General features: G+C 47.5%; 1 protein-coding gene across 13 annotated transcripts in view; it reads left to right on the forward strand.

Moving 5' to 3' along the window:
* Positions 1-17,040, forward strand: part of PMS1 (PMS1 homolog 1, mismatch repair system component) — a 2,204,114-nt gene that overhangs the window by 415,677 nt on the left and 1,771,397 nt on the right. Inside the window, exons 1-2 of one of the 13 annotated variants that reach the window (XM_069615660.1) lie at positions 2,949-3,050; positions 3,156-3,268. The exons of the other annotated variants lie outside the window; for them this stretch is intronic. The gene's annotated coding sequence lies outside the window, so the exon portion shown is untranslated. Of the gene's footprint in view, positions 1-2,948; positions 3,051-3,155; positions 3,269-17,040 lie in introns of those variants that run through there. 13 annotated transcript variants of the gene reach the window in all.

Genomic DNA, 17,040 nt, shown 5'->3' on the forward strand with positions numbered 1-17,040 from the left:
TCTCTTGGCAGTTCATAGTTTTTAATCCTAGTAACAGATGCATTTAGATTTTTCTTGTAATCCCTTACTTGCACATCGTTTGTTGTCCTCTACACGTGTTTTGCCCAGTGGCTCATCAGAAGGATCAAAGTAAATATTTTGTTTTAAACTATGTCTAAAAAGCGGTAAAGATGGTACGAATCAATAATTAACACTATTTTATAATATGATTTTATCTGTTGATAATCCTAAATTATTTAGACTCATTTTAGAAGTTAATATAGCAGCACTGACCTTGAATATTTTATCACAAGTATTGATTTTTCATTCGGGATGCTGTTCAGTGAAAGATGGATGCAGCTAAGCAGTTGATCGGAATGTAATGATATTTTTTTTTATACAATGTTGAGTTCGTGATTTTAATCATAAATAGCTTTATATATTGCTGTAACCAACGCAAACCTGAAATGGTTCTGATAAAGTATTAATATTAGTCAGTTGATCTCAACTTTTGGATTAGCCACTTTCCACTTAACGAATTTTTAGCCAAGTTTCTCTCTTCATAGTAAAGCGTGTGCAGTTGCATGTCATAACGCTGATTTTATTTTAATTCTAAATGGCTGCTTTTTATTTCCTGACGTGAGGTGATTGCGTCACGCAGCACACACTGCCAAAAATGCAGTAAGTTAACTAATTAAGAATGGTATGGATAGAATTCCCAAGAAAGAGTGCATCTTTTGACATCAAAGAAGTAGTTATAGCTCCTCTTTGTGCCTTTCAATCTGTTATTAATGCATATGGTATTCCTAAGGCTGTTTATACACGTAAGGATTTGCAGTGTGCACTATGAGGCTATAACTATGTATAGTGTTTCTTTTGTGAGAGGTTTGAAATGGTGCACACCAGCAAGGAGAAATTAGGTAACGCCGCGGAAGAGGAGCAAGTAGTAGATGGGCGATGTGCTTGGTACCAGCCAATTTCTTTTACAGACTTTGATCTTGCTTTCTTTCCTTACAACAGTAACATCATTGCAGCAGAAAAGTGAAGTTGTGTAGTGTCACAGACAGAACAACCAATCTTCAAAGATAGCTTCAAGGGTTTTTATTTAAAGTATTGCAAGCATTTTGATGCGTTGATGGCAGCGCGCGGGACTGTGGCACACTATAAGCCACTCCTCTCTCGTCACCCATGGGCATTCCACTTCCATAGCCCAGGCGGTCCTGAGCCCCAGGTTGTTCACTAACGATAGGTAACGTCTACCATCTAAGATTTTGATTAAGGTGATGGCCTATCTCTGCCTCCCTCTTTATCTCCCGCCCTCGCTCCCACCCATCATGCCTCGCACACTCCCTCCTTCTCTTTATTTTTCTCTCTTCTCCCTGATGTTCCTTCTCTTTCTCCCCTCTTGCTCCCCCCTCCATCTCTCTTTCTACCTCTCTCTCTCTCTCGTTCTCTCTTTCTCTCTTTCCATTTCCCTCGAAAACCCTCCACCCACTGATGGTCAGACACTCTCCTGGCTGCCCCTCTCTTCTCTTCTCTCATTCACTAGTCTTTACTCCTCTCTACTCTCCCCTCCTCTCTACTCTCCCCGCCTGCCTTTTCTCCCACTTTCACGAACCTCTTTCACTCCTCACTCTTCTTACTTGCACTCATTTATCAGACTAAACTACCCATGACACCCTTCATACACTCCAGCAGTCATCTACTCACTCACAACCACACTCTTCAATTAGGTACCGCTCTTTATCACAACCAACACCTCGCATGTAACCATCTCCATCACAATCTTCTAATCGCTCTTCCCTACCAGTCCTCCTTCTGCCTGGTATCTTGGCCTGTCTCCGCTCTACGTGACCTCATTTGAACACCCCATATCTTTTCTGTTCCTCCCATGGTTTTTATACCCCTGACTTCCTTTGTCCTTCTGGTTCTTCCTTCCCCATTGCCCCCCTTTTTACCTGATTTCTGTGGCCAACTGTTTCCCCAGGTGTATTCCACAGTAGCAGGAGATTTCGAGACCCCCCCCCTTCCCACTCCCAGCCCGTTCCCTTTTTCATGCGTAGCATGTACTTTAGTCACCTCAGTGCGAGTGTCTGTACTTCGCATGACTGGCATAGATGTTTTTTCCTTTCCGGTGCAGCCAGCAGATCCATTCCAGAGAGACAGCAAGTCCCTTTGTCTGCGTAGCCTTCTGGGACGAGTAGTCCTGTAAAATGACACCAGAATTCAGGCCAGCATGGGGTATAGTAGGTATTTGGTGATACAGTGGTACCTAGTATATACAACATGGAACATATTGGGGAAGCCACAGGCTAGTTGGCTCACTACTCCCTTACCCAGCCTGTGTGGCAGGACTTGCTCTGGTGAAAACCCAGGCCCTCCTACCCCAGGCTGAGAGGGGTCCCTGTCCCCCTGACGGCATCATACCCCTGACCACATAACAGTAGAGCTTAGCGTCTACTGGTGCCTCATGTAGGCTATATATCATAAAATAAAGAGTAAGATGATAGATTTCCACTACTCACACCCCTACCCCTCAAATAGGACCCTCTGATAGATTTTCCAGCACTGGAAGACACGCGCACTGTATTTACACACCATTTATCGCTGCATGTTACCATTTGGTCTGTGACTGGGGTGTAGCCTCAGTGTGATTGCACCTATATAGACACAGGACACAGCTGACCAGCAGCTTCTTTTATTGTACAGCATGAGAGTGTTTTACAGTGACACCGTATTTATACTCCATTTCATGCTGCATGCTACCATTTGGTCGGTGACTGGGGTGTGCCCCTTTAAAACTGCTCTGATATAGACACGGTACACAGCTGACTAGCGGTTTCTTCAATGCACAGCATGAGAGTGATATACACTATGATGCACCCCCGTTTCTGCTAATGCATGGGAAAATGGTGGAGAACCTGACTTATAGAGGCATTATAGGTTGTTCATTTTTGCTTTACAGATTGGTACTGTGAAATGCCATAGAATTTTGTGGATCTGGTCCTTTTTGCGCTGCCAGGGAGGTTTTTCCTGTGTTCCCTGCAGTGGGCATCTCTACTTGTGTGGAGGTAATTATCACTATATTTGGCATGAATGTGCTACAGCTGAAGTTTTTTAGTGATTTTTGGCTGACATAGAGTGCATGGTTTCTGAAAGTTGGTTTGTCCTTTTAGGTGTTGCGATATCTCGGCAGACTGTGACGCCCTGTGAAGTTTTGGTTTCTGATTTGCGAGAGATTAGCATACTGGTCACTTACAGATGTGCTTTGGAGGTTCACCAATTGAAGGTAAATCCTAGGGGTCCATTTGTTCTAGACCCGTGTGAGGTTGGCATCATGGCTTGAGCCGACTTCTTATTTACATTTTGTAGTATTTCCCCCCCCCCCCATTGGAACTTATCAGGTAACTGCACTGTGTTAGGTGAGGGGGTAGTGTTTTATGTTTTACTTGAAAACATTTTGAATAAACAAAATATTTTTTTTGAAAGTTAGTGTTACATGCAGTCTATGTTGTCAAGACTTGTGCTGGAAAATCTATCAGAGGGTCCTATTTGAGGGGTAAGGGTGTGAGTAGTGGTAATATATCATCTGACTCTTTATTTTATGATGTATATCGATATTCCTATTGGTGGAGTAAGATGTGCATATTTGAATAGGGATTCTGTTGTACCTATTTGAATAGATGCATCATGTAGGCTCCCATCACAGAGGAGGTTGCAATGGAAAATGTAAGGGAATGGATCCGGCGTCATGTTCTGAGGAATGGACTATTGTGGAGGCAAGAGTTTGATTGTTGGTAGGAGAATGGTCATTAATAGATCCACGGGGCTAGAGAAGAGCTTTGAACGTTTAAAAAAAAAAAAAATGTTTCTGTTGCATTTTTATTTCACAACAAACGTAGACAACACGCTCAGTATCATCTTTGTAGCTTTTCATTATACAACTCTACTAACTCTACTACAAACCCCCCCAACCCAGCCTGCGCCTCACATGTCATGCTACACACTTTTTTAAAAACATTTTTTATTGTTAATTTTAATATAACAATCACAAAAACAAAACCAACATAAGGGCTATCATGTTCATTCAAAATCAAAAGGTATTACACACGTTATCGATGGTCGAAAGGCATATCAAATAGTTACATTGGTATTTAGATCGCACTCCACAACGTGTAGAAACAAGTCTTAGGTCACCACTTCCTCCCACCTATCCCATATTTTCGAGGCTTTGTTGGGACAGCTCCTTGCTGAATAGATCCTATGCTCCATCATGGCACATGTGTCCATGTCCGTCTTCCATTGGTCCAATGTCGGGGTGTCGGGGGCTCCCCATTTCTGCGCTATATTATGCTTAACTAATCCTGTTGCCGTATGCAGGAGCAGTGTCTCCCATTTGTTAGCCTCTATCTCGTAGGGTACGCCCAGGAGTAGGGCTCTTGGGTCCAGTGGTATAGTACGGGCCAGAACTTTGGAAAGTTCACAACAGCATTCATTCCAAAAGGTTTGTATCCGGGGACATGTCCAAAGGATATGAATGAAGGTTCCCTCTCCCTCCCTGCATCGAAGACAGTTTGGATTCGGGGCACGTTTCCAGCCGTATAGGCGTGTCCTGGGGTAGTATACCCAGTGTAATATTTTGAGCTGTACAAGTCGAAGCCTAGAGGAAATAGCAATTTCTCGGGGGTGCATGAGAACCTGTATCCAGTCCTCCGGGTCTATTTTCCCCACATCCGCCTCCGATTTCGCCTTCAGATTGTTCAGTTCAGGGGTGGCAGAGGATGATATAGCGTTATATAGGATGGAAGTGCACTTAGTGGGGATGTATTCCGGTAAGATATTACACTCGATAGGGGTGTATTCCGGTACATCAGTGTCTGCCGGTAAGTGGGTTTTTAAGGCATCGGCCAGGCGTGTATAGTGATACAGTTCTCTATTCGGGATCTGAAATTGTAGTTGCAGAGTGTCGAATGAGACCAGCTTCCCGTCAGTGAGTATATCCCCAACCCTTATGACCCCAGCCCTCACCCGTTTGGGCCATGGCTCGAATTTCCAGACTCCAGCCAGGTTGCTATTTTGCCATAGAGGTTGTGCGGTAGTAACTTTGTTTCCCCACCCAATAAAATGGTGTGCTTGTCTCCAAATCGTAATAAGACGTGTTGTGGTTGTGGTTGTGGGTGGAGAGGCTCTCGGGAGGGGTTGATAAAGGAGGGTCAGTGGGTCCATGTTCTGGATGGTGGCTATCTCAGCCCGTATGTGGGGCAGTTCGCGGTCCCCATGGAGAAGGTCATTGACCACTGCCATTTGCGATGCCCAATAATAAGTTTGGAGACGAGGGACTCCCAACCCACCTTCCCAGATCGATCTCTGGAGTGTGGTTAGCGCAATGTGTGGTTGACCCCCCCCCCCATATGAGTTCTCTGAGGAGTGCCTCCACTTGGTGAATCTCCATGTCTGGGATCCTGAGCGGGGCATTCTGGAGGATATAGAGGAATCTAGGAAGGGTCATTATCTTAAAGAGTGCAGCTCTGCCCATAAGGGCCAATGGGAGGAGTTTCCAGTGTTGAACATCGACAATGAAGCGGTCCGTAACCGGTCAGAGATTATGTTTTATGTCCCCAGATATCCAAATTCCCAGATATCGGAAGCCTTGTCGTTCCACTAAGTACGGGCAATCCTGGGGGATGGCCTGTGCTCCGCCCTTTACAGGAAAAAAGACAGATTTACCCCAATTGATTCTAAGTCCGCTAACTTCACCTAAACGGACGAGCATCTGTGTCACAGTGGGACAGGACCGGGTCGGGTCCCCCAAGTATATCAGGAGATTGTCTGCGTATAGAGATGTACGATATTCGTGACCCCCTGGCCATGTAAACCCTATCCATGCTGCATTTTGGCGAAGCGCAAGCGGTTCAGTTGCGAGGGCAAAGAGGAGGGGAGAGAGTGGGCATCCTTCCCGCGTGCCCCTACCAAGAAGGAAAGTTCGAGAGGACCATCTGTTTACTTTTACTTCTGCTTGGATATTAGTGTAAAGTAACTGTACCCATCCCAAAAAGGCCTCTCCGAATCCCATACGGCGCATGATTTCCCAAAGGCTGTCCCATCGAATTGAGTCGAACGTGTTTTCGAAATCAATTGCCAGTAGAGCTAAAGGCCCGTCCATAATCGGAGACCTTTCGAATGCCAGATGGAGGCGCTGTAGATTCATCCGGGTCGCTTTGTGGCATGAATCCACACTGGTCCGGGTGGATCAGGGTGGGTGCAACCAGTTGTAATCGATTTGCTAGGAGCTTGGCTAGGACCTTGGCTTCCCCGTTAATCAGTGATATGGTCTGTAGGAAGCACATTTGTGAGGAGGTTTGTCGGGTTTGGGGATGACTACTATGGTCGCCTTACATAGGTCTGGTGGGAGGGTTCCTTGTTCTCGGGCGCTAAAACATTCTGTAAAGGGGGGGGTGCTATTCTATCTGCCCCTAATTTTTGCCAGGTTTCAACTGGAAATCCATTTGGGCCCGGCGTTTTCCCTGTTTTAGTTGAGATAACGCTGCTGAAATTTCAGCCTCTGATAGGGCTGAGTGTAATTGTTCCTTCTGTTGCTCGGAAAGAGTTGGCAGCGTTATGGCATCTAAGAGAGAGGGGTCTAACGGGAGAGGTGGGGCTCGATATAGATCTGCATAAAACTCGGCAAAAGCCTCTGCTATTTCGGCATCTACTTGATGTCGGTTGCCCTGTGAAGTGATTATTTCCCGGACATGGCGCTGTCCTTCGTCCCTTTTCTCCAACCAGGCAAGCATCTTGCCTGCCTTGCCCCCCATTTCATATACTCTCGCTTGCCAGTGGGCCTGTTTAGAGTTATCCATCATTTTGTTCCGAAGGCGCTCTTGGGCGCGTTGCAGGAGTATCAGGAGTGGGATCAGAAATGTGCTTAGTTTCCCAATTGCTCACTTCACTCTCGGCCTCCAGCATCTCCCGGAGCCGAGTGTTCCTTTGGTGTGCCGTCCAGGAGAGAATCTCTCCTCTCAACACTGTTTTGTACGCTTCCCATGTTATCACCGGGTTATCTACCGATTCTTCATTAAGTTCAAAATATTCGGCGGACACTTCAAGACGCTCGATCAATTCTGGGAACCCTAGATAATAGTTGTTTAGTCTCCATGTTCTAGGGGGAAGAACACCCTGCATACGTATTTCCATTAATAAAGGGGAGTGGTCTGAATTACCTCGGGGGAGCATTTCCGTGGACACTGCCCTATGAAGGTCGGTATGTGGTATAAATATAAGGAAATAATCTAGCCTGGTCATGGAGCCATGGGCTCCCGAGTGGAACGAGTATTCTCTAGCATCGGAGTGTAATTCCCGCCACACATCCAGGAGCCCCAGAGCAGATGTAAAGTTGGCCAGTCTGGTAGGGGTTTCTAGGCTACGATTCCTAAGGTGGCAGCGGTCATTGCTATTACTCATGGTATCGTTAAAATCCCCCCCTAGGATGTACAAGTCAGGGTGGTGTTTCCCTATAAGGGTGGTGATGTCATCCAATAATTCCTGTCCCAGCCCGGGTGGAGAGTCGATTGAAGCAACAGCCACTTTCTCACACCAGAGCGTACCTAGGATGAAGACGTAGCGGCCCCTGGGGTCCTGTTCTACAGTTTGCGAGATAAACGGGATGCGTTTGTGTATTAGAATGAGGGTGCCCCTAGATCCCATAGTGTACCCCGCATGGAAGGCTGGACGATAATTGGTTCTTTGGAAAAAGGCACATTTTGACCCGGCCAGATGTGTCTCCGTTAAAAGGGCCATGTCAGGAGAGTGTATATTCAAAAGTTGCATAATGAGGCGTCTTTTGATCCCTGTTCCCATCCCGTTCACATACAAAGTGAGTAGTTTTAGAGATCTGGGATGTCGCCAGGGTAGTATCTGGCTTTGTGTGGACGTCATTTACGGCGCATGATGGGGATCTTCAGGATATTGTAGCCAAAGAGAGATGGCGGTATCCTTCCCGCCTGTACTGTGGGAGTGGTGCTACCATGTGGAGTGGTACGAGGTGGCCCGAGTGGAGGATAGTGATTAGATCGACCTGTGAACATGTAATAGTCCTGAAACAACGAACATACTTTCAAACCCCCCCAACCCACCCCCACCCTATACTCCACCCCAACACGAAGTACCTGTCGCCCAAACATTGCTGATCCTCAAACTTAAGGTGTCAGCACGAAAAACCAAACCCTTGAATAGAGTTCAAAAAGAGAGAGGGGGTTTCACCAGGGGAGGGGAGAGTTTGAGCCTTCCCTGGAGTCCCTTCTCTTGCGCCCAATGTCATGATCATTCCTAGTGGATACATCATGTAGCGGGGTCGGAGGCGTGGGCGCGGTGCATCCACGCGAGGTGGCATCACCCTTAACCATTCTTTTAGGGAATAGTAGTTTATTCAGCATTTATCCTGTTCCGCAACTGGCTCCGGGGAGTCTTGTCCCGCCAGTTCTTGGTTTCTCCTTGGAGAAGCCCACCTTGGCCCGGGTCGGGGCCTTCCTCTTTGTCTCCTTGGTCTTGTGGCCCAATCCCCCTCTATGTGAGCCTCTGCCCATTTCCAGGCCTCCTGTGGATCATTAAAGTGAACGGTGGTTCCTTTGTGATAAATCTTGAGTTGAGCCGGGAACAGCAGCCCGTATTTCACATTCAGCTGGGTGAGTTGTTTTTTAAGTGGTTCAAACGATTGTCGTGCCCGCTGCTCCTCTCGGGTATAGTCATCTGAGAGCCGTTATGGGTGATCGTTCCTTTTGTGCGCGATATCTGCAGGAGAGCGTCCCTGTCGCGATAATTAAGCAGGCGAGCAACGATTGTATGGGGCGGAGCACCTGGGAGCGGTTTGCCCGATGGCATTCTGTGGGCCCTCTCCACTGAAAAGAATTTTGAAAGAGCGTGGAGCTCAAAGATGTCCACGAGCCACTGTTCGAGGAACAGTTCCAATCACTGTCCCTCCTCCCCCTCCGCCAGGCCAAGAATGCGAACGTTATTGCGGCGGGACCTTTCTTCTCCCTCATCCACTCTAGATTCTAGGGTTTTCAGGCGGTTTAAGGCTTGGGACAGTTGCCGATTGATCCCGTTGATGTTATCCTCTTCTTCGGAGATGCGGTGTTCCGCCTCACCTGTTCTGGAAGTTAGCTTCTGCAAGTCGTGACGCAGGAAGGAGACATCTGCCGTGATACTGTCTCCATGGAGAAGCAGGAGTTGGCAATGGCCGCCATCACGTCTCGTAAGGATAAATGGTCATCGCCTGCGGGGGAGTTTGGCCGTGTTGCTGGGCCCACTGAGGCCGGGGCGGTAGCAACCGCGAACTGGTCCATGCTGCTCTGTGTGGATGATTTCTTTAGCCTATCTTTACCCATTTTTCCCTGGAGGCTGTGAAACTTATATTGCAGAGGAAGGATCCACCCGGTGCGTTCCTGCCCCGGGGTGACAGACCGGGCGCGACGGGGTCTGATGTCTCTGATAATGCAAAGTCAAGATAGTCGCCCTTGTAGGTGTACTGTGTTGCGGCTGTATGGTGAGTCCAGTGGGTGGTTGCCAGTGTCACAATGCGATGACCACCCAGGGCTGCCTCCGTGGGGGCCGGAAGATCATGGGGGCAGTGCCTGTGGGCCTTCAGCGCCTTTATCTGCCCTCTCCAGTGCCTAGTGGCCGCCCTGCGCCTCTGGTGTGCTTCAGTCTCCACTCTCAGCAGTCGGTGGGCAGGGGGAGAGCCACTTACTTCTAGTTTGTTTCAGCCGCTCCTCGCCGGGACCGGCCGCTCCACCGCCCGGGGGCCCGAGCACAGCCGGGTTAAGGATTTCAGGAGTCAGGACGCCCTCCCGCGCCAGACGACGCACAATCCCTGGGGGCAGGGGGCGCATGTTCGTAGGAACCCCAGGAGGCCTCGCTCTCTTCCCCTCGCTGTTCGGGCGCCGCGCCCTTCGACTGCGTGCACGGCTCCAGGAGATCCAGTCTATCAGGACTTCTTCCGAATTCCAGGTGCTCAGCTGGTGGGCATCCGCAGCCTCAGCACTCCCTGCTCTCCACCCTTCGTTTGTGTTTCGGGGGAGGTCGCCGACGTCCGCCTCTGTCTTCTCTGTGCTCTGCAGTGGCAGGCCGTAGAGACGTCTGGTGGAGGCTGTCCTCAGGCACCGGCGGCCATCTTGGTCGCATGGTTCCAGCGCTGCAGGCACTCAGTGTTTTATGGATTTCCTCCGTCGGCTGGCCAAATAGGCACTGTAAACTCCGTCGATTCAAGCCCACCGCCTCACGGGTTCAGTCGAGGTGCTTGTTCAGCAGTAGATCCCCAGAAATCGGGATGTAAACGCTGGATTATTTTGGCGCCTGCGGGAGCTCACCAGGCTCAAGTCTGCATTGTTCGCGTGTTGGCCACGCCCCCCTCATGCTACACATTCTTAATCATTCTGCATCTGATCCGCCTTGTGCGGTCTGTGTGGTCTCTTTCCTCATTACGTGTGAACAGGGTTACAGTTAACTCTTTCCATCGCTGGATATCCATTCCCATCTCAAGCTTTTGCTCGTTTAGTGCCCTTTCCCATGCTCCAGTTTCCGCAGTGACCCACTTTCCCAGCTCCCTCCACCAACCGGTTGCACTCAGCTCCTTAGCATCTTTCCACTTCATAGCTAAACTACATTTAGACAGAATGGACATCAAATCTTTAATCTTGTCTAGCGGTTTATCTTTCACATTTCTCTTGTACCTGCCTAGCATGCAAGCATCTGGAGTGAGGATATCCAGTTCTATGCCACCCTGGTGTGCTTGGTGTGCTTTGCGTGCTACCTCTTCCCAAAACCTCTGCACTGCCGGACAACCCTAAAACATGTGTACTAGCCCAGCATTTACCAACTTACATCTAGGGCATTCTTGTCTCTTCACCCCCATATAGGTTGCAATAGTGGCTGGTGTGAGTTTAGCTCTTTGTGTAATATATAGTTGTATTAGCTGTAGTCTGGCATTCCTAGAAACCTTTTTGTGGTATAGCTTCACCACCTTCCATTCTGTATCTTAAAATACCTTCCCCAATTCTGTTTCCCGTTTCCCATCTCTCCCTGCACTTCAATTCCTTTCTCGAATTCTGGTGTATCAATGAGCTTTGAAAGTTGTGCTTGTATCAAGTACTGCAGTACTACTGATTTATTGGAGTAGATTGCCCACACAATTCCGCTCTTAAGGGACCTGCACAGTTACATTTAACGTGTGGCTTTGTCAAGTGAAGAGTTATCTCCAAATGGGTAACATTAAGTCGACATGCGCTTGGAATATAGCCTCCTGTGTCCTAAACTGTAGCATCTCTTCTGCTTTACATGGGGAAATGCAATGTTTATTCGTTGCGGTGATAAGATATCAGCCTTTGCTCAAATGTTATAGTATTGTATTCCCCCTGCAGAGCAGTGATTATTTACCAAACCAGGTAATGCTGTTTATCTGACAAAACATTTACAGAATGATCAAACTCCTATTTTTATTGTAAACTAATATTGGGCATAGCCAGTTTCATTAGAACTACTTGGTATGGCCCAATTTCACCAGCTTTGAATTTTTGAAATACTGTTTGCCATTTTACCACACAAAAGTGGAATGGTAGCATACTACTATGTCCAGTGTCTTCCTTCCTTCAGACTTGTATGATATCTGTACCATTTGCATATTAATGGGAGCAATTTCCTGCAGGCAGCATACAAATCTAGCATAGTAAAAAAGGAGTATATTGTGTGTGCATGTGTGGCTCTGCCTTCATCCAGGCGCTTCCCCTGTACCTCTGTGCCAACTGGTCTACCTACCCAAGTTAATTTCCTCCTTGCTTGGGGATTGTCATTTTCTTCAGTTTCTCCCAAATGTTGGGTATTCTAGCACTACACATGCTCCTATATCCCTAGGGTCCTGGACTTCAAGTGGATGGCTCTTGCTCTTGGGTTTAAAAAAAGGTGGGTCTCCTGAAATATATCGCCAATGAGGTCTTCTTGTGTCCAAGATATTCGTTTACCCTATTTCACTTGATAAATCCATTCAAGCCTCTAAAGTTCAACGTTATGGATTTTCTCTTGGTAGTTCATAGTTTTTAATCCTAGTAACAGATATGCATTTAGATTTTTCTTGTAATCCCTTAGTTGCACATCGTTTTTTTTTTTCCGGATCGGCAAACTGAATCGGCCTGCCGTGGCCTCTGTGCCAGATAGGTCTGACTGACCCTTCCGGGTGCTGCAGCCACGGTACGCAGACTGTTCACTGAAGCACCAGCACTGACTGTTGCTAATGGTGCCTGCGCTTCCGTGTCCCCACTCCCATAGAGTCCCATAGGACTTTATGGGACTGGGGATTTACAATTTGCCGGCACCTGACTTCCCGGGCTGTAATGAGCAAGTGGCACCAGGAAGTCAGGCGCTGGTAAAATATTATGGGTCCGGCAGTAACCCGCCGGTAGTACCGGCAGGGTTACCGCCGGACCCACAATGAGGCCCAATGTGTTGGAAAAAAGAGGGTGTCTTTTCGGCTGGTATCAGCAATCAGACATGAACATAATGATTGATCCTAAGGTTCCAGGAAGCACAGCACCTGTAATGGACAGGAGTAGTGAGAAGCCTGAGGATAGATTTGGTCTACAGTGAGTGTCTTGGCTGTTTAAAAGGCTTTGTGCAAAAGAAAAACTTGAAGGAAGGGACTAACCCTGTGGTGTCGAAGCGAAGATGTGTACCGTTAGCATTGAGGAATGAAGTTTTGAAGGAAATCAAAACACTGGTACGTGATGATATAATTGAACCTGTGGTAGCCTCTGAGTGGTGTGTACCGGTGATGGTGGTAAGAAAAGGAAGTGGAGCTGTTTTATTGTGCCCATGAAACTTCATGCAGTTGCCAGGATCACTACTGCAATAGGGTCTCATAATACGTGTAACTTTAATAAAGTTTTGGTACACTTACCTGCCTGGTTTCTTGTGGATTTAACAAACATATACTGAAATGTGCAAGAAACACCATGCAGAGTTTTTTCACTCTGGTGATTTGCCATTTGTCATTCATAAACAGCCTTTGCTGAAGTCCCATTGATGTCTAATGAGCGATCATCCATTAGAAATATTGTACAGAATTTTTATCCGACTGGATAGAAGGTGCCAATTCCTGTTGCGAAGAGATGGCCCTCCTCAGGGCTCCTGAAATAGTATCCCACAAAGCTGGTAATAAGAGAATTGTATCAGCAAGAAAATTACAGACTGGCACCGGCAGAGGGAGAAAAGCGGCTGCATCGGTGCAGAGGTTCAAAGCTATGGCATCCTGCACAAGGACTGGAGGAAGGTGTTTAATTGGCTGTAGCAGCGCAGCACTTGCAGGCAAGCACTGCTGCAAATGATTTGTATCGCTCCCAATTGGCTGCACACATAGCATTGAGGAAGGGAGGTTGGCAAAGAATATTCTGTTTGTGATAACGTTTCATGCACAGCCTCAGAAATGAAAGTGTGCTGGTGCCCAGCCGGGCCCCTTATAGGCAACACTGCCGCTCACATGTGTCTATATTCCCAGGGTCAGTCACAGTATCCACAACAATATTTATTAGGACACCACTGGACATCTATGGTCTAATTAGCTTACTATCACCTTTTAAATACAATGTAAATGACATTGTAAAATACATTTCTGCAATTATAGGTTGTCTCGTTGCACATGGCTCTATAATGAAACGAGGATAGGGTTCATTATTGGGACTGTTGGCGATGCTCATGCAAAATCTGTGGTGTCGATTAGGTCGGATAATGAGTATCCAATTTCTGTGTTCCATGCCTACCTCTGTGTTTTCTCTGGATTTGTCCGTTCTCCCAAAGAGCGAGCCACCCCCATTGATACTAAGGAGGGTAGCCCCCTGCACACAATCCTTTGTAGGAGTTTGGGCAAGTGAGATCTCAAAGGGAGAGACACCCCGCTAGGAGACAAGGACTCAGTCTTTATTAAGATCTCATCCAAATCCTGTGTTCTCTGACTATATAGATGGCCTTTTTTTAGATACAGCCTTTTTTCGAATGGATTGTGTCCTCCCACATATTCCTCATATTTGATATATCCAAGTCTGCTGAGGAATACGTTGGAGGAATATCCGATCGAAAGAACGTTACCATGGGTAAGTAACTTGTTCTTACTGTCTAACATTAATGCTGACCCCAACTCAGCTCTGAAAAGCTGCAAACAACGGAACGTCGGAGAGAGACCAGTTGACGTAGAAACAATCAGCTGGGGTGGAGACACGCAGAACGGACGCGCTGCTATTGTGCAGATCCTGTGCTGCCTGGAGGCCGGTGAGAGAGAGTCTATGTGTTGGGCGAGAAGCCCACAGAACTTAGAGTGTAGGAACGCTGACGAAACAGTTTTCCGTTAATGTTCGTAGAGAAGCCGACAGAAGAAGAGATATCGGCTTCAAGAAGACTGCCGCTAGAGAAGGCCAGAAGGTGAGATAACGTAGAGCCCAAGAGAAGGCTGCTGCCAGCGAAAGCCGAAGACAGAGGTACCAGTGAGACCAAGAGAGGACCATCACCGGAGGAGGCCAGAGAAGGCATCAGTGAGCCCTGGAAAAGGCTGCCAGTGCTGAAAACCAGAGCACTGGCGAGCATTTGCGAAGGCTACGGCTGAAGAAAACCAGAGAAAGCACTATCAAACCCTGGAAAAGGCTACCGCTGGAGAGAACCATAGAAAGCACCAGTAAGCCCCCGAGATGTTCGTTGCTGGAGAACCCCAGAGACTGCACCGGCGAGCCCAAGAGAAGGCTGGTAAGCCACTGCAAAGTCTGCCGATGGAGAACTCCAGACAGCAGTCCAACACAAGGGAATCTACTTTCACCGATCCTCCTGGGAGAGAGTACCGTGGAGCATCAGGTACACAATTTTGGGCACGAGGAAGGGAGGTGTGCGGTGACGCTGCACAACAAACACTGGGAAGAACAAGAACTGCTGGAATCCAGGGGAGGCGAAGGTTATCGGAATGCTACTTGCCGAGCCCATGTGCACCAAGGCAAACATAAATGAGACGGATATTAGGTCCCAGAAAATTCCCCAGCATGGTATAAACAAAGGGGCTAGAGGGCCCAGTGAAGTTCTACGGCGAACAAGCCAAGATAAGGATAACAAGGTGGGCCAGGAGGTCAGTCTGAGAAAATGGACCGTAGGACACATTCTGAGTTCAGCCCTGGTAAGAGGTGTAGTTGCCCTGATAAGGGAACTAGCAAGATATACCCCAAATATCTGCAAGGGGTGAAACTTCCAAGTTTGTGGACAACTGAAAATGAAACCAGTTCATTTGAAAAGGCTTGAGAAGAGCATTGTATTGTCGTGAACTGCAGCAAACCTGGGTAACGTTCGTGTAAAAGACTGTTGGCAAAGGCCAACTACAGAGATGTGTGATGAACATTTATTTTCAGGAACCCGAGGAGGAGGAGGGGGGGGGTCACCTACAAGATCCTAACAAGCTAAACAGACATTTACTTTATTTACTTTAGCTGTTATAATTTGTACATATTAGTAGGGCCTGTGATCTACATGAGGATTCAGACTGAGGACAGACTTTTTATGTTGACTAGAACATCCTGATGAGCACCTTAAGTTTTCAGTTGTGGGTAGGGAGTCACCTCACAGCAGTAAGGCCAGGTAAGGCACATGTTTTCATTCACGTTAATAAACATCTTTTGTTTGAAACAATGTCTAGTGGTCCGACTGCTATTTCTGGTACACCACTCTATTCAAAATGTTATTGTCAGGAATGGCTAGCCTGGTATGGCCGACTCCACGTAGACCCCTCCTCGGGGCACTTTCCTTTCGAGAGCACCACCACCAGGGAACAAAGAAATTGGGTGTCAAGGGCTCCAGTGAAAAGGTAAGTGAAAATCCCACCAGTTCTCTCCTTGTCAAAAGAAGAAAGTGATACCGGTTGTGAGCAAGATGCTGGTTTTGGCCCTTTCCTTGGTACCTTCTCTTACCTGAATTGGAAGAACCAGACCTGGATGGTCAGTAGTATTGTCAAAACGAATGCAATAACTCTAACTTGAACCCAGGTGACATGAGTGCACAGCAAACTATCGCAGGACCAGTGTCGAGCAAGCACCATAGTCTGACGTAAAAAAAATACATTGATGGGCAAAACATGGATCTTCCTGGCCAGCATGTGGGCAGATGCTAAAGGTGGTGTGAGTTTGTCCTAGGAATCCAATCTGGGATGGGTAGAGTAATCCACAAAAGAGAAACCCACGATGTGCCAAGCCCAGTTATAATCCAGGAGGGCTACACATTTTAATTCTGAGGATCACAGTTCAGCCCAAATCCAAACACCAAATCCACAGTTAATCCAAAGCTGAGTCGAAACATAAGTAGCCAAACCAGAGCACCAGATCCAGGGACAATCCGTAACCAGGTCACAAAACAGAGGTCAAACCCAAAACACCAAATCCAGGGAAAGACAGAGACAGGTTGAAAAATGAGCCAAGACAGGGTCAAGAAATGGGAAACTGCAGATCGGGTAGAATGCCACTCACGGGTGCAGGAACATTTTTGAGAAGCACTTTCCTGTGCTATTTGCCATGATTTCAACTGCAGGGTATTACAGGCTTCCGTCTGTTCACTACCTGATTGGTGGGGTGTGATGACATTATGGCTGTGGTTACGTAATCACGTTCTTGACGCTGTGTGCGCGGTGACGTCACAAAATTTGTGATGCTGCGGCCATGTTGTTGCCCGGGACCCCTTGCATGCCGCCTCGGCCGCTGTCCCAGGCCCTAGGGCAACTGCCACCCACAGGTATGATTCCTGAGGAATCACCTGAAAAACCAGTAAAAAAAAGCCTGAATGGGAGATTTGGCCAAATTTCAGCTGTTCGAAAATTCAGAACAGCTGAAAAGTTCGACCAAATGCCCCATTCGGTGCTAATGGCTGCGCGCCTATCCCAAAAAGCATCCGTTCCTGATGGCACTCCCTTCAAAGCATGTGATACCCGGGATGATGAAAGGAAATTTGCATACCTTCCAGGCAGGTTCCCAGGTGGGGTTCTTTTGAACCATACCCTTTCCA

This window comes from Ambystoma mexicanum, chromosome 9 (genome assembly GCF_040938575.1).
Source record: "Ambystoma mexicanum isolate Mex_15411 chromosome 9, UKY_AmexF1_1, whole genome shotgun sequence".
Lineage (NCBI taxonomy): Eukaryota > Metazoa > Chordata > Amphibia > Caudata > Ambystomatidae > Ambystoma > Ambystoma mexicanum.